A 27,878-nucleotide genomic window follows, 5' to 3' on the forward strand; every position below is an offset into this window, starting at 1 on the left:
GGCAAGATGGTACACATTGTCTTTAGCAAGGCCTTGGACAAGTTCCAGCATAGTAGGCTGGTTTAAAAAGTCAGATCACATGGATCCAGGGTGAGTTGAATTACTGGATATTGCATTGGCTTAATGATAGGAGTCAGGGAGTGGTGCTGTAGTGTGGTTACTTAGATTGGATAGGAAGGACTTTAAAGGATAGGGACCAAATGCAGAAAAATAGGACTAGCCCAGAATGTCATCTTGGTTGCCATGGACAAGTTAGGCTGAAAAGCCTGTTCTGTGCTCTGATTCCATGACTCCGTGGTGTGCTGCAGGGAACAGTGCTGGGTCCATTATCATTTGCCATCTACAGTATATTACAATTGTGCTGAAGGTAGCATGGTTAGTAAGTTCGTGGTTGACACAGAAATTGGTTGTGTTGTTGACAGTCAGAAATTTTATCTGAAATTACAGGATATGAATGGACAGTAAAAAAGGGTTAAAGAAGGGCAAAGGGAATTTAACACAGACAAGTGCAAGATGTTGCACTTTGGAAGGTTAAAACAGGGTATAACTCATACAATGTGGAACAGAGAGACTGGGAACCACAGGCAGTAGTCCTGTGAAAGTGGTAACACAGGTAGACATGGTAGTGAAGAAGGCACTTGGGACACCTGCTTTCATTGGTCAGTGACAGGAGAAGAGGAACAGGAATGTTATGATACAACTGTACAGTTGTTGATGTGACCACACTTGGAATCTTGTGCATAGTTCTGGTTACCCAGCCAAAGGAAAAATACCATTAAGCTGGAAAGGAGGCAAAAAACATTCTTAGGACTGGCAGGCTTGAATTATTAGGAGAGGCTGGATATGTAGGGACCTTTCTCCCTGGAGAACAGGAGGGTGGATGAGTCGGGGGGGGGGGTGCATTTATAAAATCATGAGGGACATAATATTTTTCCCAGGGCAGGGTATCTAAAACTAGAGGCTGCAGATTTAAGGTGAGAGGGGAAAGATTTAAAAGGAACCTGACCAAAATTTTCTTTGGTTTATGGGGCGAGCAGCCAAAGAAAGCGGAAAAGGTGATTGTCACATTTAGAAGATATGTGGACAGGTGCATGATTATGAAAGGTTGAGAAGGATACAGACTAAATGCAGGCAAATGGAAGAAGCTGGCCCAAAAGGCTTGTTTGTGTGCTGTAGGACCCCAAAACTGATTTTGCTTTCCCTACATTCCCTTGAGAATGTGGTTGCGGGCGGTGGCGGGGGGGGGCGGGGGGTCATGTAATCATGGTCCCAACAATAAGTTGGTCTCAGGGGACATGAAGCCAAAAATGAAAACATAAATGCTCAGAAAAATATTCTTAAAAAATGGGATTAAAGCAAACTAAATACAAAATAACTTATTTTAGCAAAGAATTACAACTGTATGATTTTAAAGTACGTGCTTAAGATGAAATAGGCTGCTTCAGAAATTTATTTTTAACTTTTTACATCTTAAAAACAATTTAAATTAAAAGTATACAACACATTCACAGATTATTGTTTGAATACTTGTTGATACCTGTCCTTATTTGGGCGCAAGAGCTGTCACTGAAGAAGCTATGGGAAGTTGTTACTTTGCATTGTAAATCCTGTGACAACTGCACTTGTAGAAGTTGATGGATGGCACTTGATCACATTCATTTCTTGTGATTTGCAGGTAGTGGATTGCATTGGGAGCAAGGGCACAAGGCTCTCACCAGCCTTCTGACTTTTTCCTTGTAGTCATGGTATTTTCGAGGTCAAATCAGGGGCATTTCTGATCAGTGGCGACCTCTTGCACATCGATGGTACAGAATACAACCATGCTAGTGGCAATTAATGAAAACAGAAGGTGGTTTGATTCCCATTGTTGATAATATTGATTGCTTGGCGCCTTTCTTGCCACATATTGGGTGAAGACTACAATTTTGCTGAATGTTCATTAGCTGAGGTATCATGAATGAAAATAAATACACTGGACTATCAGGAATCCTTGTATTATGAGGGAGTGAAGATCACTACTGAAACAGTTGAAGATGATTGGACCCAAGATACAACACTAAGTAATTGCAGCAGTGTTTTCTGGAGCCAAGGCAATCAACGTCCACCTCTAATAATAACAGCCATCTTTCTCTGGGTCAGGTGTGACCTGTGTCACAGGAGAGCTTTTGGAGGCTCAGGACTGACTTTATATTTACTGCAATTCTTTAAGGCCACAGTCAGTAGAGGGCTGCTCTGAAATCAAAGGCTTCAACTCTGCAATTCAACTATTTTTGTACACTTTTAAGCAAGGCTTACAAATAGAGCTGGACAGACCACAGTCGAGTTCACTGAGCATTTTATGCACCGTGCGATGACTTCTTCCATCACTTTGTTGTTAACAAGGTGGAAGTACGACATTGCTTGGATTTGTTGTGTGTCCCATTTTTGTTGTGGTAATGCAGTAGAAGTAAGTTCCTGCCAACTTTCGCTCTAATGGTACTATTTTTGAACCTGCTGTCCGTTGAATAAAACTTCAACCATGTCAATCCAGTCTCACTTTGATCTCTTGGAGATTAAAACAACAACTTATTGACAAGTCTTGCAATTTACCATCATAATTATTATGGCATCCACAATTATCCTTTGCAATAGAAAAACTAATGGAAATACATTCAATATATTTAGTGGTACATCAAAGAAAATGCATGCAAAATTTCCACAAAAAGATTGTTAGATGTGGTACATCCACATTAAGTTTCACTGATATTGGATTATTTTCTACTTCTATGATTCATGTAGTAAATGTTAATATTTTGATTTCATATTTAAGAAAGGAGATTAAGTAACAAGTATAAAAGACCACTGAGTCTCAAATAAATCCTACTCATTCATTTCAAATTATTCAGATTCAGTCGCAAAACAAAAAGATTTGGTTCCTCATCATATCCTCCTCAAAATCAAGAGCAGCTTATTATTAATAAAGACTTATTTTAATATTGACCCAAACTTTTCATACAAAGTATGCACTATCAAACAACCACTCATCTTCTCCCACAATTTATCACATTCTCAAGTCAACATTCTTTTCAAATATTATGGACTCTGACGTCATTCGAGCAATTCATTGCCAGGGCTGCCTGTGTGACTACACCACAAGAGCACAAACTCCACATCCAACTGCTGTTTTTTCTAGCAGGAAATCAAGAGTTCCCACTGGAGAGAGAATAAAACAAACATAGAAATGTTAAGTTATCTCCAGAGGCCAAATATGGATAACTTTCTGTTCCCATTTGGTTTAATTCTCATCCTTATTCTTAGTGCACTAAATAACCTTTGTGGTTTATAAGTTTAATAGACAAATCAATGTTTAATGTCAAGGAATTATAGAGAAGTGGCTTTAAATTTATTTCAGTGATTCTGTATACATATAACAATCAGCATATATTAACTACAGAATTACAGAGATCAGTTTTTACAAATAAATATACAATGATTCAAAAACATTTCAGAATCCACATCCTGGTTAACATTTTTCTTTGTGGTGTAACTTCCAAAGATCATTTTAAAGATTTCTATTGCCCTTGTGAGTTGGAAGAACCTGATTGTGGCTTACAGTTATTTCTCCATTCAGTCCTGACTCAGTTTAGGAATGAAATCCGAAACAGGTCACAGGGTCTTATTTATATAGGCAATGGGCCTCTGCCCATTTTTCTTGCCTATCATAGTCACTCACAGGTTATTTTAACTCATTTGGCTCATTGCATACTCCTGATGCAGACAGAAAATGAACTTAGTTTACAGCATTATGCATAATCCAGCACAGGGAATCACAATTCTTTGCAAAAGAGAGGGTAAAACATAACGACTTTACCTGAATGCCACCATTCCTACCGCAGCCACAGATTGCAACTCTTTAAAAATAATCTTCAGGTCAACCTTCCCACAATCATTGAGTATTTCATGTTAAATAGAAACGTGGCTTGCTTCCAGTCGAACTTCCGACACACCATTAAAATATCTTAAATCAAAAGAGAAAACAAACACATGGGCTCTAAGTAAGTAATGTGGAGTTCATTTTTGAATCCCACTTCAGAAATGTCCCATTAAAGACAAATAGGTTATGCATTTTTATCTGGATTAGATAATGCAAGAAAATACTGCAACTCAGGCAAGTGGTTCACGCTGATGACTTTTGGAAATTGAATATATTGCTTAAATCATATTACTGTGCCAATTAGATTAAGTGATCCCAATTATTTTAAAGTATTTCTATAAACAACTTTAGCAACTGGCATCAATATGAATTTGGATTATTGTTTGCAAGATGCAGAGGAAGCATTTTTTTAAATCTTAAACCGACCATAGTTCTACTGACAGAACTGGGTGGAATGTTGGTATTCATTGGAGCGTAGAAGGTTGAGGGGAGATTTGATAGAGGTATTTAAAATTATGAGGGGGATCGATAGAGTAGATGTGAATAGGCTCCTCCCCTTGAGGGTATGTGAGATTCAACCAAGAGGTCACGAGTTAAGAGATAGGGGGAAAAAGATTAGGAGTAACATGAGAGGGAACTTCTTCACTCAGAGAGTGGTGGCTGAGTGGAAGAACCTTCCGGAAGAGATGGTTGCAGCAGCGTCAATTTTGCCATTTAAGAAAAGGTTGGATGACGCCATCTCATATGGGATTGGAGGGTTATGGGCAAAATGCAGGTCGGTGGGACTCGAGGAGGTCACTTAGATCGGTACGGACCAGAGGGGCCGAGATGGCCTGTTTCCGTACTGTAATTGTTTTATGGTTTTATCATGCCCATTTGAAGTCTATTAGGGCCAATCTGTACTCAGGAGCAAGACATGAGATGTCTTGTCTTTGAGCCAAAAGTACTTTGTTCCATCATGTACACTTTTGGAACATTGAAGCACTGCAGCTTGCGAGCCACACACAGCTCTTTGACATATAATTTGTGGCTCGCAGCAATACTGTACATGCCGTTGTTTTGGACAATGCAAGACTTAAACATTCACCTTAAAATCAGGTCACCCTTTCCACACAGTCCAAGACTCTTATCTTGACAGCAAAGTCTCATCACCTTCCTGCTGGCTTCGATGCAATCTCGCGCATGCCCCGTTAGTTATTTGCGAAATTTCAGTGCTTCTCCACGAGGTCCATCTGCCCAATCCAACTTCTGTCAGCGCCGCACAGGTTTTAAACGGCCTGTTACAGAAGTCGGCAATGATTGATTTTAAAATGACCAAATCAAATTTAAACCCTTAAATGATAATTGTTATTAAAATATTGTGATTTGCTTTTAACAGCATCCACTGGTCAGCAGTAAGTGGGAAATTTTTTTGGGGGGGCGGTTGACTACTCGAAAGGGTATCGCTCTAAACCAAAATTTTAGGAGGAAATTCCAGGAGTCATCCTATACAACCTAATATACAGTTTGTTGACTGGGATAGGAATCACGTGAGCTTCTGCTCACAATGGCATGGCGTGGCTTGCAATCACGTGATTGTTGTGGATCTCAAACCTCTGAAGTTTATCATATGTGGCCCTTATGTTAACCAATTTAGGCCACCCCTGATGGAAGCCATAGCTCAAACTCTGAAATTGCAAAACTTTATTACACAAGTGCTTAAATCATAAAACTTTGTTATCTGATCGCATCATGCTTACATTTAAACAAAAACATTTATTCATTTCATCTCTGACAAATTTCCTGCTTGTTGGTCAACTGATAAATTTCATTTCCATTTATTTTCTCTGCATACTAAATGGAGTAAAATTTTGAACAATTTTCCTAACCAGAAGCTGAACTGGTAGTTTGCATCTTTTGGCTACAGGCTAGGTTTTGAGCAATCTATTAACTATGTTGATTATAATTTTTCAGTCCAGCCATAAATCTGAAGATTAATTACTTGTGAAGATAAAAGTGTTCACCAAAAGTACACGAGGTGCTGAGATTCAGATAGAGCCACTGGATTAAATCAATGAGTAATTAACAGTTTTTATCCTAAAATGATCCAAAACAAACCAAATATAGACAGACTGATATCGTGCAGAAACAGGATCTTTGGCCCACCTTGTTCCTGTCAAACATCAAGTTGCAATCCAAAACACTCAATGGCCTTCTTCAGCCTTACCTACTTGATATCAACTCTGACGACTTGTAAAAAGAATTTCTATTATGAAGAAATCATTCTGCAGATTGATCAAATCAAACTTCTCCCTCACTGATAACATCTTAAAAGGCTTTACTTCTTTGGTAGGTCACATTTTCCATGTTTGAACTTAATCTTTGGTAAAGATACAGAAGCTGGCATATAAAGGGAACCTCAAACCCAACCAGAAAAGGAACTTGTACTGTAGCAAAGTATTCTATACTGAGCTATTATAGACATCAGTGTAAACATTGTCAAGTTGATTATAGACACTGGGAAGCTGAGGTCCACACTATAATGTCTAATGCAAAACTGACAGCTCCAGGCTTGCAAGCTGGGCTTAGAGACACCATTGCTTCAGTCACATGGACAGGAAGTGACATCATCAGCCCAGATATAAACCTGTGTTGGATGCTGGTCAATTTCCTGTATTTTCCACAGGATGCCTGCCATTTTGGAAGCTGGTTCCCTTGCTGGTAAGTGGGTCACCACAGTATTACATTTGTATGGTTTCCTCGTCTTGTTAATATTTCTTATTTCTAGAGGCTGTTACTTTTGAATTTAAAATAAGATTATGTTTTCTCACAAGGAATTGAAAACATGCTCTGATTCACTTTGTAAATTTACTCTCTAATGCAACATTTAAAAGAAAAGTTGTGTTTGATACTTTGTGTTTCTCAAAGACACCTGGGGAACAGATGGCCAGAGTAATAAAATCACAGCAGAGGAAACAAGGTGTGAGAAAAGTGGTGTGAACAGTCAATATATAATGGAAGAAAATCTTCAGCATTATAGATTGGGATCTATTTTAAATTGGAAAAATATTACTTGTTTAAAGTTGTCAGATGTACTTTTTTTCAACTTCTTCTGTTTACAGCAGTAAGTATTATCAAGATAGGAATTACATGGATCAGTTTCTCTGCTTTATTTATGCCATTTATTTCCCCCAAAAGAGCAGAATTTTCTTGTCTTAAATGAAAACCCTGGCATCCATCAGCCACCTGACCAACAACAGAAGAAAACCCTGGCGTCCATCAGCCACCTGAGCAACAACGGAAAAAAACCATGGCATCCATCAGCCACCTGACCAACAATGGATGAAAATCCTGGCGTCCATCAGCCACCTGACCAACAACGGAAGAAAACCCTGGCATCCATCAGCCACCTGAGCAACAACAGAAGAAAACCATGGCATCCATCAGCCACCTGACCAACAATGGATGAAAACCCTGGCGTCCATCAGCCACCTGGCCAACAACGGAAGAAAACCCTGGGATCCATCAGCCACCTGACCAACAACAGAAGAAAACCGTGGCATCCATCAGCCACCTGATCAACAACGGAAGAAAACCTTGGCGTCCATCAGCCAGCTGATCAACAACGGAAAAAACCATGGCATCCATCAGACACCTGACCAACAATGGATGAAAACCCTGGCATCCATCAGCCACCTGACCAACAATGGATGAAAACCCTGGCGTCCATCAGCCACCTGACCAACAACGGAAGAAAACCCTGGCGTCCATCAGCCACCTGACCAACAACGGAAGAAAACCCTGGCGTCCATCAGCCACCTGACCAACAACGGAAGAAAACCCTGGCGTCCATCAGCCACCTGACCAACAACGGAAGAAAACCCTGGCGTCCATCAGCCACCTGACCAACAACGAAAGAAAACCCTGGCGTACATCAGCCACCTGACCAACAACGGAAGAAAACCCTGGCGTCCATCAGCCACCTGACCAACAACGGAAGAAAACCCTGGCGTCCATCAGCCACCTGACCAACAACGGAAGAAAACCCTGGCGTCCATCAGCCACCTGACCAACAACGAAAGAAAACCCTGGCGTACATCAGCCACCTGACCAACAACGGAAGAAAACCCTGGCGTCCATCAGCCACCTGACCAAAAACGGAAGAAAACCCTGGCGTCCAGCAGCCACCTGACCAAAAACGGAAGAAAACCCTGGCGTCCATCAGCCACCTGACCAACAACGGAAGAAAACCCTGGCGTCCATCAGCCACCTGACCAACAACGGAAGAAAACCCTGGCGTCCATCAGCCACCTGACCAACAACGGGAGAAAACCCTGGCGTCCATCAGCCACCTGACCAACAACGAAAGAAAACCCTGGCGTACATCAGCCACCTGACCAACAACAGAAGAAAACCCTGGCATCCATCAACCACCTGACCAACAACGAAAGAAAACCCTGGCGTACATCAGCCACCTGACCAACAACAGAAGAAAATCCTGGCGTCCATCAGCCACCTGATCAACATCAGAAGAAAACCCTGGCGTCCATCAGCCACCTGACCAACAACAGAAGAAATTTGAGGATTGGCTCTGATACAGAATAAAAAATGCAGCTGCTGGTAATCTGAAATAAAAGCTGAAACGACCCTCAGCTGATCGGGCAGAATCTTGGAAATAAAAATCAAATTAACACTTCAGGTCAAAGGATTGACTTTCAATTCTGATCGAGCATTTTCATCCTGATGCCATTGACCTTGTTTTATTTTCCACAGATTCTGCTGGATCTCTTTGGGTTTTCCAGCATTTTTGGTTGCAAAATATCTTGGCTAGTTGATTTTGAATTACAAATATCGAAGTAAATGATGATGAACTAGGTAAGATACGTAGTCAGAGCTAGGGATTAAGATTATTTTATTGTCATGTACACAGAATTTCCTTCAGACTACTGTAAGGTGGACCGAATCGCTATCAGCAGAAATTGCTAGCACCCTTTACAGCCAGAGAGAGAGACGAGCAAAAGAGAGTCCCCTCCCCAGAGCCATTGAATGTCAATGGCTTCACCTCCAGTGCTCCCACAGCCTGTGCAGCCGCACCACCTTCAGTCCAAATGATTGGCATCCCGAGCTCCTGATCCAAACCTCTGACACAATCAGGAAGCCTCCAGCACCCTCTCGTGTCCAGGTTCCAAAACCTGGTATCCCTTCCACCAGCCCTGACTCTCAATCCAGTTTCCAGCAATCCAGAGCCCCTCACTGGTCCGCCGCCATGGTAATCGTGCCGCGAGTCATCTCCCCTGCTTCTCCTTCTCAACCAGTTCTCTGCTTCACGGGAGTGTGCTACTCCTCGAGGCCACTGCTGATTGATCGTAGGCCCTGCCATGTTGGGGTCAGACCCTGCGATTTTAAAATAAACCACTGTCAGCTCCTTTAACGGTCCATTTAAAGCGGATGTCAGTCAGACTGGGTGGTTGGATCCCATAGGGGAGCACTGTGCCTCTTCTCCCCGTCTTCCGCATGTCTGCACTAGTGATAGCGTTGCCGTCACAGCTCTGGCAGTGCTGCCATTGTTATGAATGTTATGGCAGGGCAGGACAAGATAAGTAAATGATTCAAGGTTGAGAATATATTTGTATCATAGCTTTTATCCTGCTTACAAATGTAAACTAATGCCCTTTGTTGATGACCAGTAAATTTTCTACAATACATCTTGCTTCTGTTAAGCTCAAAATAGATGATATTAATTTGCAATAATTTTACAATGATCCGCTTGGGCCATTGGTTCAGGAAGTGGCAATGTCTTACTGGTCTAGTGAATACAACAATAAGTTTGGGAGAATGTTCTGACCCATTCTATCAGTGGAAAATAAGGTAATTTCAATACAAATGAAGAATTTATCTCCAACCTCAAAAAGATATACCTGAAAAACGGAGGCTCCAAATAGCCTCATTATTGCAGAACCTCATTTAATTAATTTTGGATTTTAATACTTTGAGCTGTGTTTATTTAAAATTGGGATTTTGAAGGAAGGGGGAAATGTATTTGTGAGCTGGTTTTTAGGGCTTTGTAGGTAGGGTGATTTCCAAACCAACACAACTTCAACATTTTGAGGCAAAGATTATTTTAAAACTTGAGCTTTATGTGTTCCAGCATCCAGCTGCTCACCTGAGGGGTACAAAGGAGCTGCCCAATTTCAACTATGATTCGATCATGGGATTCAGAGGTCACGTTCTGTAAAAACTGATGAAGACAATCAAGGATATTTTGCAGATGAAGGTATGTCGACTCTTTCAGGGAGAGATTAAGACTCACTAGATCTTTCTAAGGACTCTGCTCCCTTGCCTCCATTACAAAATATTTATGGTGTATCCTAAAAACTCGTATCAAGAGACCATTAGTATGTTTCAGGATCTCTAATGTATTAATGAGTCTTGCATCCAGATCTGGCAGATACTTCATTCCCACACAACAAAAAAATCCCAGCTAAGATGGCAGCAGAGGTGTTCATTTAACAGTTTAAAAACAGGTAGAATTTTTTTGGATTTTACTGATGCTCACTCAATTCTTGTCGGATTGGGTGGGTTTGAAATCTCCCTCATCATTTCTTCATTAATATCTCAATTGGAATCAAGAGAAAGGCTTAGAAACACAGTTGTGGGTCAAGATCATTACAGAAAAGCTGATATTTCTTCAGAGCAGCACCTCATCCAAATGAGACAGTAAACTATTTAAAGGTGAAGACATTACATGTGCACTTTTACAATAATTTATTACTGTACATATCACCTTTGGTAGTGTTTAGCAATTGTGTTTCACATATTTCTCTGTAGATCGTTTGTCACTTGATTAACCTACATGAGGAGCTAACATATAAAATATGGTTCTGATTTCATCTGCATCTCTGTTCAGTCATGAGATACTTAAATTGCAAATTCACATGAACTGTGACCCCAGACTTATGACTCTTGATGCCACATTTCCCTGTAGATCATCCGTCAGCAAACACATGTGTCAAAATTAGAGTGTGAAACTTTTACCAAGTAGGAGGTTTAAGGAACAGCTAATATTGAGTCAATGTTAAAAAGACAAACTAATTATCTGGGTAAGTGCATGTCTGTGTGTCATTCTAGAGATGTTTTATTTTCACAAAGAAATGAAATGGAATGCGAATATAATGCCTTTTATCAGGGTAATCTACTTAATTATTTTGCTGTTTTTGAATCACTCATAATTGCTAGACAGCAAAGGCAAAAATACAGAGACTGGCAAGAGCATTTATCAATACACTGACAGGCTTCAATAAGGCCGATGTAAGATGCTGCATTCTAACTATTGTTTAAAAGAAAGACCTTGAGCAGCTCCTTGTGTGTAACCTTGTTCAAATGAGATCATAATTAGGGCAGAGAAATGAGAAAGGAACACATCACAAGTGTCATTGGTTGCTGTCGGTTTCAGAATCATCTTCAGCAGATATTAATCAGGTCTTGGTAAATTAAACAAAATGGGAATTAGGGTAGATTGAGCTTTCAAATATCTACCCCAACATTTCTATTTTGAAAACTTCTAATTTTACATGGCAGCATGAGGGCAAAAAATATATTTTATCACCAGCATAATTAATTTTTTTAAAATTCATGGCTACATGCAAATGATTGTTTGTACCTCATCATTATCTTCCATATTGAATCTGTCACTCGCTATGTTTTTAAGAGTTAGTTTATATACTTGCTTCTTCAGTCTGCTATATTGCTTCCCTTATGTAAGTAGCTTCTAAATGGCATGTAGAGAGGTAATGCAGATTCTTACTCCCCATGTGGGGATGGTTCAAGATGTTTCACATTTGTCCACGATCGAATGGTTGAAAACGTTAATTCATTATTTAGATGATTATTGGCCTGAAACTGATGTGAATGTACCTGGTTTAAATACCAAGATATAAACAGAATGCCACAATTTCACTAATTCATGCAGTGGAAATTGTTCTGAACTTGGGAATGGGTATAAAAATATTAAAGCAGAGCATTTCAGAGGTGTGTTGTAAATTCCAGGTCTTTGGTGTGCTTACACACAATAACTGCATGCAATTTTAATTGTCTTGTCAGAAGATCAACATCATGTAAACAATATTGGAAGTTCGGAAAACAATGCTCCATGGAAACCATTGTTTTGTGGGGCTGAGTGGCAATGCTCAAACTTGAAGTGATCTAATAAGATGCACCCCCTAACAAATAATTCACAATGTATCTATAATGATGTCCACAGAGTGATTTTCCCAACCTTTGTTAACTTGATATGGGCCATTGCCAGGCATTAATGGCTGGCTCCTTTGACACTGACTTTGGTAAATTTGGTCCATTTTCCTTGTGCTCAAGATGACCTTCGTCTTCCCATTTAGGCATGCTAATGCCTTCAGCATTTTCTTTGACTCATTCCTGCAGTCCAATTTTACATCAACGTGTCAAACATTAGTCTTGTACGAATTGATATTCTCTGCTTAGCAGCCTCTATGTTTAGTTGTATTATCCACCCAGAGGCCAGCAATTCAATGATGTACTGATCTCATTTTATGATCAAATTTGCATTTTATGCCAGTCATATAGTACATACACATTTACTTTGTGATAGGATTTCCAGTCTTGTTTGTGTTGAAGAAAGTGGTTGGGCAAGATTTAAAGAAACCAAAAATCAGTTTGTTCAGCTTTCAAACAGAAGATATTCTGCATTATTAATGAATGCAATACCCAGTATCAGTTTAATTCAACCCACAAGTGTATTCATTACAAATAATGGTCATCTTTGAGCTAACTGTTTAGAGGCTTTAAGAAGCAGGGAATGTTTATTTACTCTAAGATAAACTTAACATTTTAACCTGATTTAAATCTCCTGAGAATTAAAAATTAAATATACTGCAAGTGGATGATTTGACTCGAAGTAAATTATTTTCACAGTGAGAAAGTATGAAAGTGTTTTAAATTTGCATTCTACTGAGCTTTCTCTTCAAGGTCATATGGATGAATTTTCCAAAGCTTAACCTTTCTGGCATATTTCGGAAATCTTTAAACTGTTCTTCTTTGAATATTCCATAGATGGTTTCTAAATGGCACATGAAAGTTATTGGATTAATAAGATGCTTTCCAATGTTAGATTTTCTCAATGATGGGGGCTGCTTTTGGCAAAAATAAAATGAAAATAAATGACTATATCATCAAAACACAGTAAATTTAAAATATTTTATATTTAAATGAACATTCACCCAGAGTGGCTTTATCTGATCACCAAAACATATGTAGGAAGCTTGCTTCATTTCCACCCCCCCACCAAAATTGTGGTAGCATTTTCAGTGAGTTGAATTTTCCCACAGGATTGATGCCAAGACTAAATGAGTCTAAAGTTGAAGAGTCAGTTAAAATGTTGAAAATCACCCAAGGAAGAAAATTGCCTTTGGAAAATCCCCACTCATCTCTAAGGATTGTTATATTTTTTGTGACTCCTGTATGCACCAGAACATTGCAATGTTTTAACACAGGATAATGTAAACCTTGTGCTCCATAATTAATTAGCATAAATCAAAAATTTAAAAATGTGCATTCATACTTGCGTTAAAATACTGGCAAATTCAACACATTGCTATCAGACTCCTAAAAAAAATTCAATCTGAGACTCATGCAAGGACTCTTACTTTGTGCATTTTTTTTTATTATTGAATATATATTTTCTTTGTTCCACACTTTGTTTGCTCTGCTTCTTGTTTGCATTTCTCTCTTGTGTATACTGTCCATAGCTTTTCCTGAGTACATTTTTGTTTACACTATCAATAAGTAGAAATTCTGCCTGGTTTGCAGGAAAGAGAATCTCAGGTTTGTATGTGATGTCATGTATGTACTCCGACAAGAAATCTGAATTATGAATTATCACCTGATTAAAATTGTTGAAGATTTGCATAGGTGCAGGTTAAGTGTCAAATAATTATGCTGTTCCACACATCCTGATAGAATAATGGCAGTTTTAAAAAATAAACACTACACAGTTCCACACAATAGATTAGTTTGTGAATTCATAGTCTTGCCATTGACAACATTTTATTTTATTCTTCCGAAGGAAGATTACCGCATTTGGCAGCACAGATATGATGAGAATGTTGGAGGAATACGAATGAGATTAATGGTGAATTAGTGTGGCTGGGTTCATGGATGCTCAGCATTTACTGGATGGACTGAGTGGCTTGTTTCTCTGCTGTCCCTCTCTTTGACACGTTTATCTGCAACATGAGGATGTAACATTTCACAATGTTGCAGAACGTTTACATCAAAAAAGACAACTTATTTCTTTTTATGCAGGAATATTCTTTGTAAATTTTTTTTCTAAAATAACTTGTCATAATTTGTAAGTTAAAGCCGAGTGAAAATGTCACATGAAGATGATGTTAATAAAGCCTTATAATTTAGTTGGTTTGAAAACTAGCAAGATTTTAACAGAGATTTAATCCACCTAATATACCCAATTGGATTAAGCAAGAATTGGTAATTACATTGCATGATTAATTTGTTGTTTTGTTTACCTGAAAGGCACTGTCCATATTGAATTGCTGCTTTTCAATAGGCCAGGAAAGATGCAGAAAAGGAATGCTGCGGCATTTGGGTAGGGTGACCACTAACCTATGATGTCATCATGTTTTGGAACAACTTCTCCATCCACCATTTCATGGATTCTTCTATTGAAGGACACTTTGACATTTTTTTCACTTGGATGAATGGTGATAGCAGAGACACTCCCAGGTCTTCCTGTCATGGCAGTGTTCCAAAGATGATTGATACTAAAGACAGAGTGTCAGATCATAGTACTTTAAGAGGGATACATTCAAAAAGATGTGTGAAGATGTATTGTTTTGAGAAGGATATTCACACTTCAGGAGAAGACAAATCTTCTTTCTTCTGCCTATCCATCCTGTAGGATGAAGATAGTTCCTTTCAGTCAGTTTATGGGCTTTGATATGTCCTGGAGTGGCTGTACAGGCCAATCCTTGACAGGAACTGCTTGCCACATACTGCTTGCCATAAAAGACAAATGGAGCACTTATAAAATATAATGTGGAACATGCATGGCAACACCAACAAGCTTCAACAAGCCAAATGTAATCCCAAGTGCATCAGCCACATATCTGAAGGAAAATAGAGAGGATAAGAAGATCCTTCAAATCCTTCAGGAAAAGAGATGATCCTAATTTTGGTAAAAAGGATAATGGCAATGTCTAAGAACTGCAGAAACAAGCATGGTTATGAGAAGACCTCTCAGTTAAAGCCAAGGTCTTCAACCATAAGCTCAAGGTTAGAGTTATAGAAGATACAGATGGGCTTAAAATGTCAAAGTGCAAGATATTAAATACTCTGAATGATCTCTTCCTCAAAACTATTCTCAGAGGAAAACATGTAGAGTATGTCATGCCTAAGGGAGCTGTGTCAATATACTGTATAATACAATATAAAGAATTGGGAGTTCTGAACACGTGTAAAGGTTTAAACAATAAATTGCCAGGATGAATTGCATTTATCTCAGCGATGAAAGAGAGGCTGAGAGATATTACCAATTATTATTTTGCATGCTGGTATATGAGTGAGAGTTTATTGTCACATCGATATGTAAATGCACAGATGCGTGAAAATTCTTACTTGCTGCACTCACTCGGGTACGTAAGATACATAGCTGTAATAGTACAAATTAAATGGCTACAATGAACCATGAAACAGAAAATGAGATAATGAATATAAAAGGATAGATAAGTAAATGTTCATAGTGGGTAGTCAGAACAAAAAAAAGTGATGTTTCAATAGTGCAAACAGATCCTTTGGTGGGATCAGAGTAGCTCCTGGTTAGGGGAAGGGTAGTTCAGGGAGGTTCAAGAGCTTCATAGCTGTTGGGGAAAAATGTTCTTAGAGGTGCTGGGTTTCAGGCTTCTCTAACTTGTGCCTGAAAGTAGCACTGAGTATATAGAGTATGAGCAGAGTGATGGAGATATTTATGATGGCAGTCTTGGGGCAGCACCTCATGTCGATGTCTTCAATGTATGGGAGGTCCGAACCTGGCTATATTTGATAACTTCTGCCACCAGCTATGTTCATGCATATAAGGGCTAGGGATGAATAATGTTGCTCTCATTATTGCAATAAAAATTGCTTAAGGATAAACATGCGTTGGAGCAGCAGGAGAAGCAAATCAGGAGGAAAAAGAAGCAGCTGGAGCTGGAAGCAAATATTGCTGCTACCAGGCCAAAATGGCAGTACGAGGATCCCCAGGGGGATCCGGTGTTTGAAGACACTTATCTGGAGTGTCTGATGGTATGGAGTCAAGTTTAAAGAAAGGACACAGGAAAATAAAACTTTTAATGCTAAGGCAGACCCTTTTATACCACAGTTACAAGGCATGCACACACATGGACAAATCCTCCCTAAGCATGGTGTTACCAATCCACAAACACCACTAATAACAACTGCAGACAGAGCCGTAGCTCAAATCTCTTTTTCACCATAGCCTCCTGGACACTCAAGCCAAGCATCAGAAATCTAGGTGAATGTGCACATGTGACATCTATGTTACCTGCTAAAAGCAACGGTGAACAGAGCAACGTATTCTCAGTCATGGAAATGCAAAACAAAATCACTGCATCATTAATTCAGCTACAGGATTTTTCTTCCAAGCCCAAGAAGGAGGTTCAAGTTTTTGACGGAGACCCACTTTGGTACCAAGCATTCATTAAATCCTCTGAACACAATATTGAAAGCAAGAACGAAAACCACATAGATTGTCTCTATTTTCTGAAATAGTTCACAAGTGAACAGCCAATGGAACTTGTAAGGAGTTGCCCTAATATGGCCTCTGACAGAGGATTCATGAAAGCTAGGTCTTAACTACAGGAGCATTTTGGCAGTGAGTATATCCTTTGCTATAGAGAAAGCTCTTTCATGGTCGTCAATAAAACCAGAAGAGACCAAGGCTGTACAAGCATATACCTTCTTTCTAAGAGGATATTGTAATGCCATGGAAGATGTCGACTACATGCATGAGCTTAACATGCCTGCTAATATGCTAATCATCATAAGGAAGTTGCCCTCCTGGCTGAAGGATACATGGAGAACTGTGGTCTGTGGATTCCAGGAAAAACACAATCGAAAGGTTTCCTTTAAGGATATGTTGGTTTTCCTTGAAAGGCAAGTAAGGATTGCAACAGAGCCGGTATTTGGAGATATCAAGGACACTCCAACAGTGAGCAAAGATCTAAGGAGATTCAAATCGCAGCCTCATCCAAGATTAAAAAGAAAGTATCTTTGCTACCATGGTGACAGTCACAGAAAAGGAAAATGATAAAGGAGCTAAGTAAGATGAGAGTTTTCCTGCTGTGAAGAGCTACTTGTTCTGCGGAGGGGAACATGCTTTGGAGATGTGTCCATAGTTGGAAAAGAGGGCACAGAGTGAAAATATCACTTTCCTAAAAGAAAATTGAGTGTGTTTTGGCCGTCAGTGTGAAGGACACACCAGCAAAAACTGCCGGAAGTAACTCAGCTGCAACTTATGTGGTTTAAAGCATCCCAGATCATTGCATTTGCAATGTAGAAGGGAAGAAAGGAGGAAGCAGCTGAAAACAGCGCTGTAGCCAAGTGATCTCACTGGGGTCGGTGAAGATAACTGCAAACTCTCAATAGTACCTGCAGAAGGGCCAAGTGGTCTCACTGGGGTCGGTGAAGCTAACTGCAAACTCTCAATAGTACCTGCAGAAGGGCCAAGTGGTCTCACTGGGGTCGGTGAAGATAACTGCAAACTCTCAATAGTACCTGCAGAAGGGCCAAATGGTCTCACTGGGGTCGGTGAAGCTAACTGCAAACTCTCAATAGTACCTGGAGAAGGGGAATGCGACAGTGCATACTTGTGCATTTCTTGACCCAGGTAGCACAATGGGGCAAATGCGTGCAGTGGGGCTAGTGAATAAGCTTAATCTTAATGGAAGAAGGTTAAGTATTCTACTGAGAACTATGGGTCAAGGGAAGGTCGTTGAAACCATCATTGTTTCAACCCTAGATGTCACTGGACTGGACAGCAGAGATTTTTGTGATCTCCCAGGCATATACACTCAGGAGGCTATGCCTACGCACAAAGGAAACATCCCACATCAAAACTATATTGATCAGTGGTCTCATCTGAAGAATGCTCATCTACCTGAAATTGTCTCTGATATAGAGAGGCTGATTGCCTCAGATGTAGCAAAGGCTGTAGAACCATTAGATGTAATATGGAGTGTGGGAAACGGACATTGCAGAAGAAATCGTTGTCCTGACACCATCCCACTAGGCCTTCTTTCTCTTTCTTCACTACCCACTAACCAATCAATTTTGGTCTCATCTGCAAAGTTGCTCACCACGCCAATGGCATTGTCATCCAAGTTAATGTAGATGACAAACAACAGTGAACCCAGCATTGATCCCAGGTGCACAGCACAGGTAACAATCTGAGGGACAACCCTCCACTACCACCCTCTGTCTCCTAGCATCAAGACAATTCTATATCTTGGCCAACTCACCCTGGATCTGACCTCCCAGTTTTTGTGGGATCTTGTCAAAGACACTGCTAAAGTGGGTCTAAATATTGTCTACTTCCCTACCCTCGTCATTGTTTGCAGAGCCTTAATCCACAAGAGTGAGGACCACATGTTAAAAAATGAGATTATACTGGTTGATTATTTTTGCCGGTATGGAAATGGTCACAATGGGCCATTTTTGTGTTTCGCCTTTCAATGGTTGAACAAGAAACACCGAAGCTCATAAAACATAGTTTTCCATGCATGTTTGTTTGTCATAGATGTTTGATTGGCAGTAGGCACTGTACCTTCTTCCAAGGCTGCCCTGAGTAGCACCGACATGATGCAACTCAGCTTTTCCAACAACTCCACAAGCTGTATAGGGGATATGTTGACTCCAAACTTCCAAGGAGGACAAGGAGTCATTATTGCTCAATAATTATCCATGAAACTTGAAAGTGCATTGCTATTCCTTCATTGCTGCCATGTTAAATATCTTTGCCTGTCAGCATAGAGGAAGAATCCTCCCATAAAGAATAGAGCAGCTCAAATAATTGGCTTACCAACACATTTTTCAATTGCAGTAACAAATTGAAATTAAATGTTGAACTTGCCAATAAAAGATTAGGACGTTCAAATGAGTGATAATGGCTTGAATGACAGCTTTAAACATAGTTAATGATAGTAATTTGTTCAGCTGTTGTATGATTTATTTAATTGGAGCAAGAAACATGTTTATATAAAAAAAAAGGAAATAAAAGCAGGAACTGGTTACATTTCACTTCCAAATAAGTTCAACTTTCTGATGATCAAGTCCATTTTCTGTTCAGCCCCAAATGACAAACTGATTGGCCTCAGTTTGGATGTTACTGGAAAATTGAGGAGCCATATCCCAATGAGAGAGAAAATGCCAAAGATTTATGACCTTCCAAAACAGTCCTCAACTTAGTCCCAAATGACTAGCAAATAGTCTTGATACGATGACCCCTTGTTACAACTTCCCAATACTCACAATATTTATGAATGAAGAAGCTTGGAATTCACCAGTTCTACTAATGCAAAAAAAATGAGGAATAGCTTCAGACCTATGTTCCCCTCTCCTCTCTCCACTTTCCGTAGGGACCACTTCCTCACTGACTTCCTCGTCCACTCATCTGTTCCTACTGATCGTTCCCTTGGTACCTACCCTTGTGGCTGCAGGAAATACTATAATACACCCACACTTTCTCCCTCATCACCATTTAGGGCCACAAACAGTCCTTCCAAATGAAGCAACAATTCACTTGATTCTGCAGGGGTCATCTGCCCCATCCAGTGCTCTGCATCAGAGACTGGATGCAGACTGGGAGATAGTTTCATTGAGCATCTTTGCTGTCTGCTCCAGTAACGGGGACCTTCCAGTGGCCAACCATTTCAATTCCATACCTCCTTCCATACTGACCTGTCTGTCCATGACTTCATGCACTGCCAAACTGAGGCCAGCCGTGATTTGGAGGAAAAATCCCTCGTATTCCATGTGGACATTCTGCAACCAGATGGCATTAACATAGACTTCTCTGGTTTCTGTAGGCTTCTTCTTCTCTCTCACTCTTCCTATCCTTTTGTCTCCTTTCCTCCTCATTTTCCCTTGTCCTCCCATGCATATCTACCTATGGCCCCTTGACTGTTGGCCTGGGCACCACTCTCTACCACTTCTTCCCTCCTTCCCCGAGGGTTTTATGCAGGTGCGTGTCTGACTTTTGCTCATTATTGACAAAGGGCTCAGGCTAGAAATGTTGCTTCCTCTGGATACTGCATGGGCTGCTGAGATTCTCCAAAACTTTTGTCCATTAAACTACAATTGTATGTTTGTAGACTTTCTTGTTTAATGACGAGGGATTGTTGATTTTGTGGTAAACCACTGTATGCATATACTTATTTGTCTGGGCACACCCATTGGCCAACTGTATCTGTGGCCTCTCCAAAAGGCTCCTGAATAAAGGTGACTGTCCCTCAGCCCCTCCCCACCCCCCCTCACCAGGACAGTCGACCAGCAGGGATGTGCCTTCCTTCTATTGCGAATAAAAGCCTATCAGTTTTGCTCATCTTCAGTCTTTTAATTCATTGATGGTGCATCAATTTTATTCATAATCGTCTTGACAACAGAGCAGATCCTGAAGCCAGAGAAACTGGAAATCGACCCTCAATCGCCCAAGGCATCGACCAACTTTGAACTCTGGCTGCGCTGTTTCGAAGCATTCCTGCAGGCGTCGTCAGCCATCGTTCAGTCAGAGAATGACAAACTATAGGTACTGCACTCCCAAGTCAGGCCCCTGGCATACTCGATCAGGGATGCCACGTTGTATCTGGAGGCAATGGACATACTGAGTACCTCAGAAAGCTCAACAAGGTCTATGGCAGACACTTCCGAGTGACCCAAAAGCAATGACCCAGGGAATCGAATGCCGAGTACCTCTGGAGCCCTGCGATACCTTGGACACACTTGTGAATGCAAGGCCGTGACGGCAGAGGAGTACATAGAGGACCAGATTAGGGATGCCCATGTCACAGGCATCAGGACCAATTACATCTACCAGAGATGACGAGAGCAAATTGAGCTCAGTCTGTGGAGGGACTGAGCCCACCTTTATTCAGGATCCTGTGGGAGGAGCCACAGGTAGAGTGGGCAAGGGGTGTGCCAAGACAGATAAATATATGCATACAGTGGTTTACCACAGATTTTTCCCCCCCCCCTAAAGGCTGAGGGACATTTCAATTCATGTTTCATGATTTCTGTGGATTTAAGGGTAACTTGGCTGTCTGTGAGGTTGTTGATCCTGTCAGTGTATTTGTGAATCTAAGGGATTTGTATTTCAAATCTGCATATCCAAGCACAAATATAGACTTTGGACGATTGGCTGAAATAAGATGTTGATTTTCCACATGACCAGATTTACAATTTTTTCCAGATTTCTTGGCAAACTCGTATATCTGATTAAAGTTATTTATAGAGGTTGCTAAATAATTAAATTTACAATTCATGAATGAAAGCTACATTTATTTTGCTACAGCCAACAATTGTGCACCAATGATAGATCCAACAGATTAATCACATCAAATGTTGTCTTCTGTACTCTTTCTGAAGAAATTAAGAATGATGCAATTTGGGTTCAGGAACTGAGACTTTCTATTTAATCTTTTAAATCTAGTTAACACTAAACAGAGGTACTTGTTGAATGATAGACTTGAATATGCTACAAAAAAGTTGAATTTTTTCTTTTGTAAAAACCTGTTATTGTTTTTACTATAAACTCAAGACAAACACCATGGATGATTATATTTAAAATGGACAAATGGAAACTCAAATTTTCAACCTGGCTAAATATCACTGGACAATGAAGATTTTGGGTGTATTTTATGGATTTTGGGCTGCTAATCAAGAAAATAACCTTAAAAGTTAACTGTCATGTACTGTTTATTTTAGATATAACCTATTTTTGTGATTTTTGACCTATTTTAAATCTACTTCAAGATGAAAAACCACGAAATGCAACATGATCTTGAAAATTTGTTTTCTGCATTCACACTTGGTCTTCTTCCCTGCTGATCTTGGTGCCATCAGTGACGAACATGCTGAAAGGTTTCACCAGGACATTGTGACCAAGGCAACGAGAATCCATCAATGCTGGCCGACTATTGTTGGTCGCTGACACGAGAGGTTGAAAATGTGCCAGCATCATTATGCAATTAAACATTCTAAATTCAATAAAAGTGGATTTAATGTTTCTCCAACTTCCTACGTGATGCATAAAATCTGAAATTATCTGTGCCAGCTTGTAGTTGTCGATCATAATGCCTCTCTTTTTTCCAGAAAGCTAACCTTTTTGGGGAGGGGAAAAAATGTTGCTCAGGAAATTTCATTTTCCAGTGCAAATAGTAACATTCCTTCTAGTCCAGTCTGGCTTTACGCTTCTGATTTACTCTGTGGAATTTGTTCATAAGTAACTTATGCCAACCAGATATATAATCATCTACTATATGAAGAATGTTGCTCTCCATAGCTCTTTGCCACAAACTTCTTGTCTGCCAAGTGTTGGTGGGATTAATTAAACCAATTTTCACCTTGTACTCACATTTTTAGCTGATAGACATGTCTTGGCATTTTGATCCTTGTACCAGCTTCCGTGAAAATGGGAGTCAAATCCTTAATTTCTGGCTTTCTCATCTCGATTAAGGGCAAGTGAAAACTTATATTAGAGTAAGTTTTACATTTTATCTGTTAGCCAGAAGCTGAGAGGTATGTAAAATTACTGAGAACTTTAGTAATTTCATTTACTCAGCAGATAAGACAGCATGGGTGAAGAGAGCAATCTCAAGCTTATGGTCAGAACTGTTTCTCACTCCAGAGTTATTTCTTGACCTGCTGAATGTTTCAGAATTTTCAGACTTTATTTTCTATTTCCATCATGATGTTTTTGCTACTCATCTCACATTATGACCCTAACACTTCCTGACCAGCACTGTGTTTTATCCCACAATTTTCCATTTCATTCGCTTGTTTTTTTTCTCTCTCGGCACAAGATATTAATGCTATCTTGGTGTTCCTTCAGACTGACATAATGTTGGCTGCAGAGAACATGTAAAGCAGCAGCTGGACCTTGAGCCCATGATTTGAGAGATGGAATTTATTTTTCATGGGTAGTTGCTTGACTTAGAATACGATCCAACCACTGACCTCAGCAGAAAAGATCTTTTGGGTTTTTTTAAGAAGGTGAAGGTTAGTGATGGGTTACTTTATTATATCAGTCACAGCTAAGTCCGATTGTCCAAGGCTACTCTGTCTTGTGCGTTCAACATTAGTAAGGCTCAGTATAGAGTTCTGGACAAAGCTTATGTGGCCTAATTCTAGAATACTTTACAAAACTAAGCAGCACCATTATGGGTATGGGTTTAATGTCCAACAAAGAGATATTTAAAATGAACCTTTCGACCAGAGCAAGTGACATCTGGACAAAATTAGTTTTCATTCAGTAGCAAAATAATTGTGGAATAAGTTGCTCAGCCGTGAGGTTAAAGCAGATGCCATAAATGATGAGAGAAGGAATGGATTCATTTCTCAAAGCGGAATAATTTGAAGGATTTAATGAAAATCTATGTTGGAGTGATTAACCTGGGGTCTGAATAAAACTGTTTGGATGAGATCAACAGTCATTTCCTGCATTCAGATGAATCCTCATATTATCACCTTTTTTTTCATTTAAAAGTTGTGCAGCAGGCTCCATTGCAAAGTTATAATATATACATGATAGGAAAGGTGAAATACATCTTTACCTCCAATGCTGGATGACTTCTCTCTACTTCATTCCAGCTTTCCCCTCCACTGCTGTTGATGTCACATGCAGATTGGAAGCATAAAATATTGTACATCTGTGCCTGCCGAACTGCAATCAATTTAACAGATATTCTCTAACATATGTTGTTTCTCCTTGGCCCTGCTGTCATTGATATATTTCTTTAGAAATATCCATGTGGAAATATTTGCCACCTGAAAGACTGAATTTATTTGTACAATATTGTTACACCAGCTAAACCCAATATTCCTTACAAATGCACCAGCAAAGGAAATAGTGCTATTGCAAAAGATTCACAAGCCGGGCTCTTCATAAAAACTCATTAGCATTGCTTTTTTAATCTATCGAAATACATTGGCCAGATTTTGAGGACACTCAGAAATAAAGAGAGGAAATGTAACTTCTCGTTGGTGTTTATATGGTCTTTGAAATGTCACTAACAGCAGACATTCCAAAGTTGATGGGTCTCTCCCCATAATCAGCTCAGTTGTTTTTTAGTACCATAACAGTAGGTATTTACTGCTCATGTCATAAACCCAAGTCAAAAAAAAAAACTATGGCAGAGCATTAAAACCATCAAAAGATGCATTAACACCAAAAGCGCAACTTTCCATCTGGAACCAGGTTGACATAAAAACTATGACCACTTTGAGGTGCTGCTGGCCAACAGACATTGAAATCGCCATTAATGTCTCGAATTTCTTTATAATCACCCAAAAAAACTTTCTTGCAAGAAATCTTTGTCTCAACCAGAGGGGCTTTTGACATTTATCGCTTGAGCTGATATTTTAATCAGTATTGAATGCCATTGTCTGCTGGTAACTAAAACCTATGAATAATCAGTTCAAGTAACTGATGAACAGGATCAATAAGTGGGATGCATTCGCCATGGAAACCCAAATAGAAAAAAAATAAGTTGAGTACAAGACATCATTAAGCCTACGGGCTACAGTTCAAAGAACTTGCTTGAAATGAAAATCACTCCCACCTCTTCTCTGCCTCTTCCTCGTCCCTCAGCAATCTTTCTCCAATTATTCAGCAAAGTTTGAAAGAATGATCTCAACAAGGTTGACAATTTTTTTCCCTACCTTTTGTTGAGCTATGGCGGGCTCGGTTTGAAACCCTTGTCTTTTCAGTGACCTGTTAAGGAAAGAGAGCTGAGGAGGTCTCGACAGAAAAGAAAGCAACGCTTTTATCTTCAATTTAAATTTGACTTGGAAAATCTTGATAAAGCTTTCTGTCCAGGTCTATAATGAAGATCTGAAATTAGTATGTTTTGCTGTAGGAATGCAGTAGTCTAGAGAGATATTACATTAAGAGGGTTCAGATTTTCATGATTTTAATTTCCCTTTGTATACCTTCATGGTGGGTAAATCACTTGTCCTCTCATTAATCTTTTATCCCATTGTTCGAGATCAGGCCATCCTCTCTTACTTCCCTGGCAACTAGCCTTTTTCTCTGTTGGAATGAGTCATTCAGAAGTGCTTTATTGGCAATGCTGAACATTTAATGACTCCATTATCTCAATGGTCCAGCTGTGGATGTCATTAGGAAAAGTTGAAATTCTTGCCAGTTCCCAGGATTCCATGAGGTGGTGTTTGCTTTGGCAAATGTAGCTTTTGTTCTGTCTGTGGGGAGTAACCGGATGCTTGGGCCAGCGAGTTGCATTGTTTTTGTTTTTCCACTTCAGAACTTTGGCAACCAGTAGGTTCCCCCTCATTAACCTTAAAAATAATTGATACATTTCAGACGTGAATTCATTTTCTAACAGAAAATAATTCACAGCCATTGTGGTGTTGCATTTTCTGCAGTGCTTTAAGTTTGACTTAAGTTTAGAGATTTAAAGAAATGTATGCATTTAATCTGATGATGTAATTGTCACACGTCTAAGTTTTACACTCAATTATTTAAGATAGTAGTATCCATCTAAAGTACTACCCAGGGTTGGAACTTCACTATTTTAACTTGCCCTTTTAAATATAGAAAGTGGGAAAGGAGGGGAGTAGAAATTCCTTGTCAATCACATGCACCAAATCCTGATTTGACATCAGATACATATTGCTGTCCACCCCCAGCAAAGCAGTGTTCAGCACAACTAAATTGCATATTTTGTGGATGCAACCGAAGATCAATTTCTACCCTGAAATGCTTTGAAGTCTCCTGGGATTTCTAGTGGGTTCTACCCATAGTAATGGGGACTGAATTACATGAGGCCTTGGCTGTCTGACTTGACACAGGTGACATGCCAAGTTCTTGCTCCGTGTTCATTAGCATCCAGCCATCGCTGAACATGATTTTGATTAGCTAAGGACCTCAGTACGGGGCACAAGTCTGAAGTCCTCAGGTGAGTTTCGAGAGTGAAATGAATGAACCTACAAGAGGTTTGTTGCTGTCTTGCTCCACAGAGAAAGAACACATGCCATTTGCATGATACTGGAAAATGAAAGCAGCATTATATCATTTAATTTCTGGGCATTAGTTAAACCATGGCTTTTGACAAGGTCCCACATGGCACACTGGCCAGCAAAATGAAAGCAGATGAGGTCCACGGGGAGGAGACTCAGTGGCAGGAAGTGAAGAGTAATGGTTGATGTGTGCTTTTGCAACTGTTCCCTCGATGATTCTACAGGGATCACTATTAAGTCCCTTGCCTTTTTCCACTTAGGTGAGGTGCAAGTTGCTGTTTAGTATTGGTTACATGAGAGTCCTTTATAGTAGTCTCATCGGACCTTCAGCACAGCATGGGACAGGGCAAGATGAAAGCAAATGTGCCCTTAGAAAGGAATTCAAAGGAGAAAGGGTGAGTCCCATTCTACTAACAATATTCTGCAATAATGCAACTATCTCTACATTTCAGAATCACTTTATAATTTTCAAAGCCATTGTCTCTTTTTTCTGCCTTTGATGTGGAGGGGGTCCTGATCTTCTTAACCCTGAGCACTCCACACAGTGATGACTGATTTACACCACATTTTTCTGCTGATTTTGTGACTTTAACAAGGGTCGCTACTCAAGGAAAGGGGAATTGTTCTGCCTCCTTCAGTCGAAGTCAGCAGATAGTCTGTGCTTAGATACAGCAAGATCTTGGCCAGCAATCAATGATAGGTGGAAAGTTTCGACTGTGGCTCACACGCCTACCAATGATCATCTCCAGCAAGGTATATTTAAACATTTTCTCTGGATGTTGTTTGCTTCCCCACCAACCACATCCTAGGGATCACTATTGTCCCAGGCCAAGAGCTCAAATAAAATGTCTTGAAGGGCACAACAGAGGCTGTAGAATCTGTAGCACAGGACTCAACAAAGAATTGGCATAAGCCGCAGTCAAAGACTTCCTCATTGAGAAAGAAATAATATTGCAGAGAACATTCCATAGTATGTTTTAGTAATTGAGCAAGGATGGAGAAGAACAACAACTCCATCAGACAGTAAAAGACTGAGAACCATTGGGTAAGGGATACGACTCTGATTAATGAATCCCAAGAGAATTCTAAGAAACATGTACTTGTATGGAGAAGACTGTTTGAATGCTCTGGAGGGCTTGACGTATAAATACGCAACCTGTGAGTCATAAGGCAGACTCTCTTAGGGTAGGAGTAGCTGCTTGTAACAGTGCTTCTTGCTGCAACAGAGATCTCATGCTTTGCAAAGTGATTAAAAAATCTTTTTTTGCAGTATTCCTATTTATTTTCAAGTGACCTCAGGTCCACTTTAACATCATTATTGCAAGGGAAATGCAAAATCACTTCAGACAATGGCACCTGTCACCTGATTGCATTATCATCTAGCCCTCAGAATTATGTTATTGGGAATTATGTTATTTTGCTGCCCAGTACCATTCTAGCAGACAAGGTGTAATTCCAGAAGAAGTAGGGTCTGAACACCCTTTTCAGCAAATGAGGCCCTACCAGTTCTCTGTATCTCTGAAGACAGGAGGACTGTAGCAGTCAGGGGAGTAATTGTCTCAGAGTTCCTTGCAAAGGGCAGAAGATTCCTATCTGTTAATTGCTGGCATTGTCCTCTGCACACCTTGAAGAACTTCACATGTGCTCCTCTCCTAAAGCTTCAACATGACATCCTGCCCAATGGGTTCTC

General features: G+C 39.9%; 1 long non-coding RNA gene across 3 annotated transcripts in view; it reads left to right on the forward strand.

Annotated features, from left to right (window-relative positions):
* The window catches only part of LOC138744100 (uncharacterized), a 201,932-nt gene that overhangs the window by 75,030 nt on the left and 99,024 nt on the right, over positions 1-27,878 (forward strand). For all 3 annotated transcript variants that reach the window (XR_011345284.1, XR_011345282.1, XR_011345283.1), the window contains exon 3: positions 10,041-10,166. This is a non-coding gene — a long non-coding RNA (uncharacterized lncRNA). The remainder of the gene's footprint in view (positions 1-10,040; positions 10,167-27,878) is intronic.

The sequence above is a fragment of the Narcine bancroftii genome, chromosome 10, assembly GCF_036971445.1.
Source record: "Narcine bancroftii isolate sNarBan1 chromosome 10, sNarBan1.hap1, whole genome shotgun sequence".
Lineage (NCBI taxonomy): Eukaryota > Metazoa > Chordata > Chondrichthyes > Torpediniformes > Narcinidae > Narcine > Narcine bancroftii.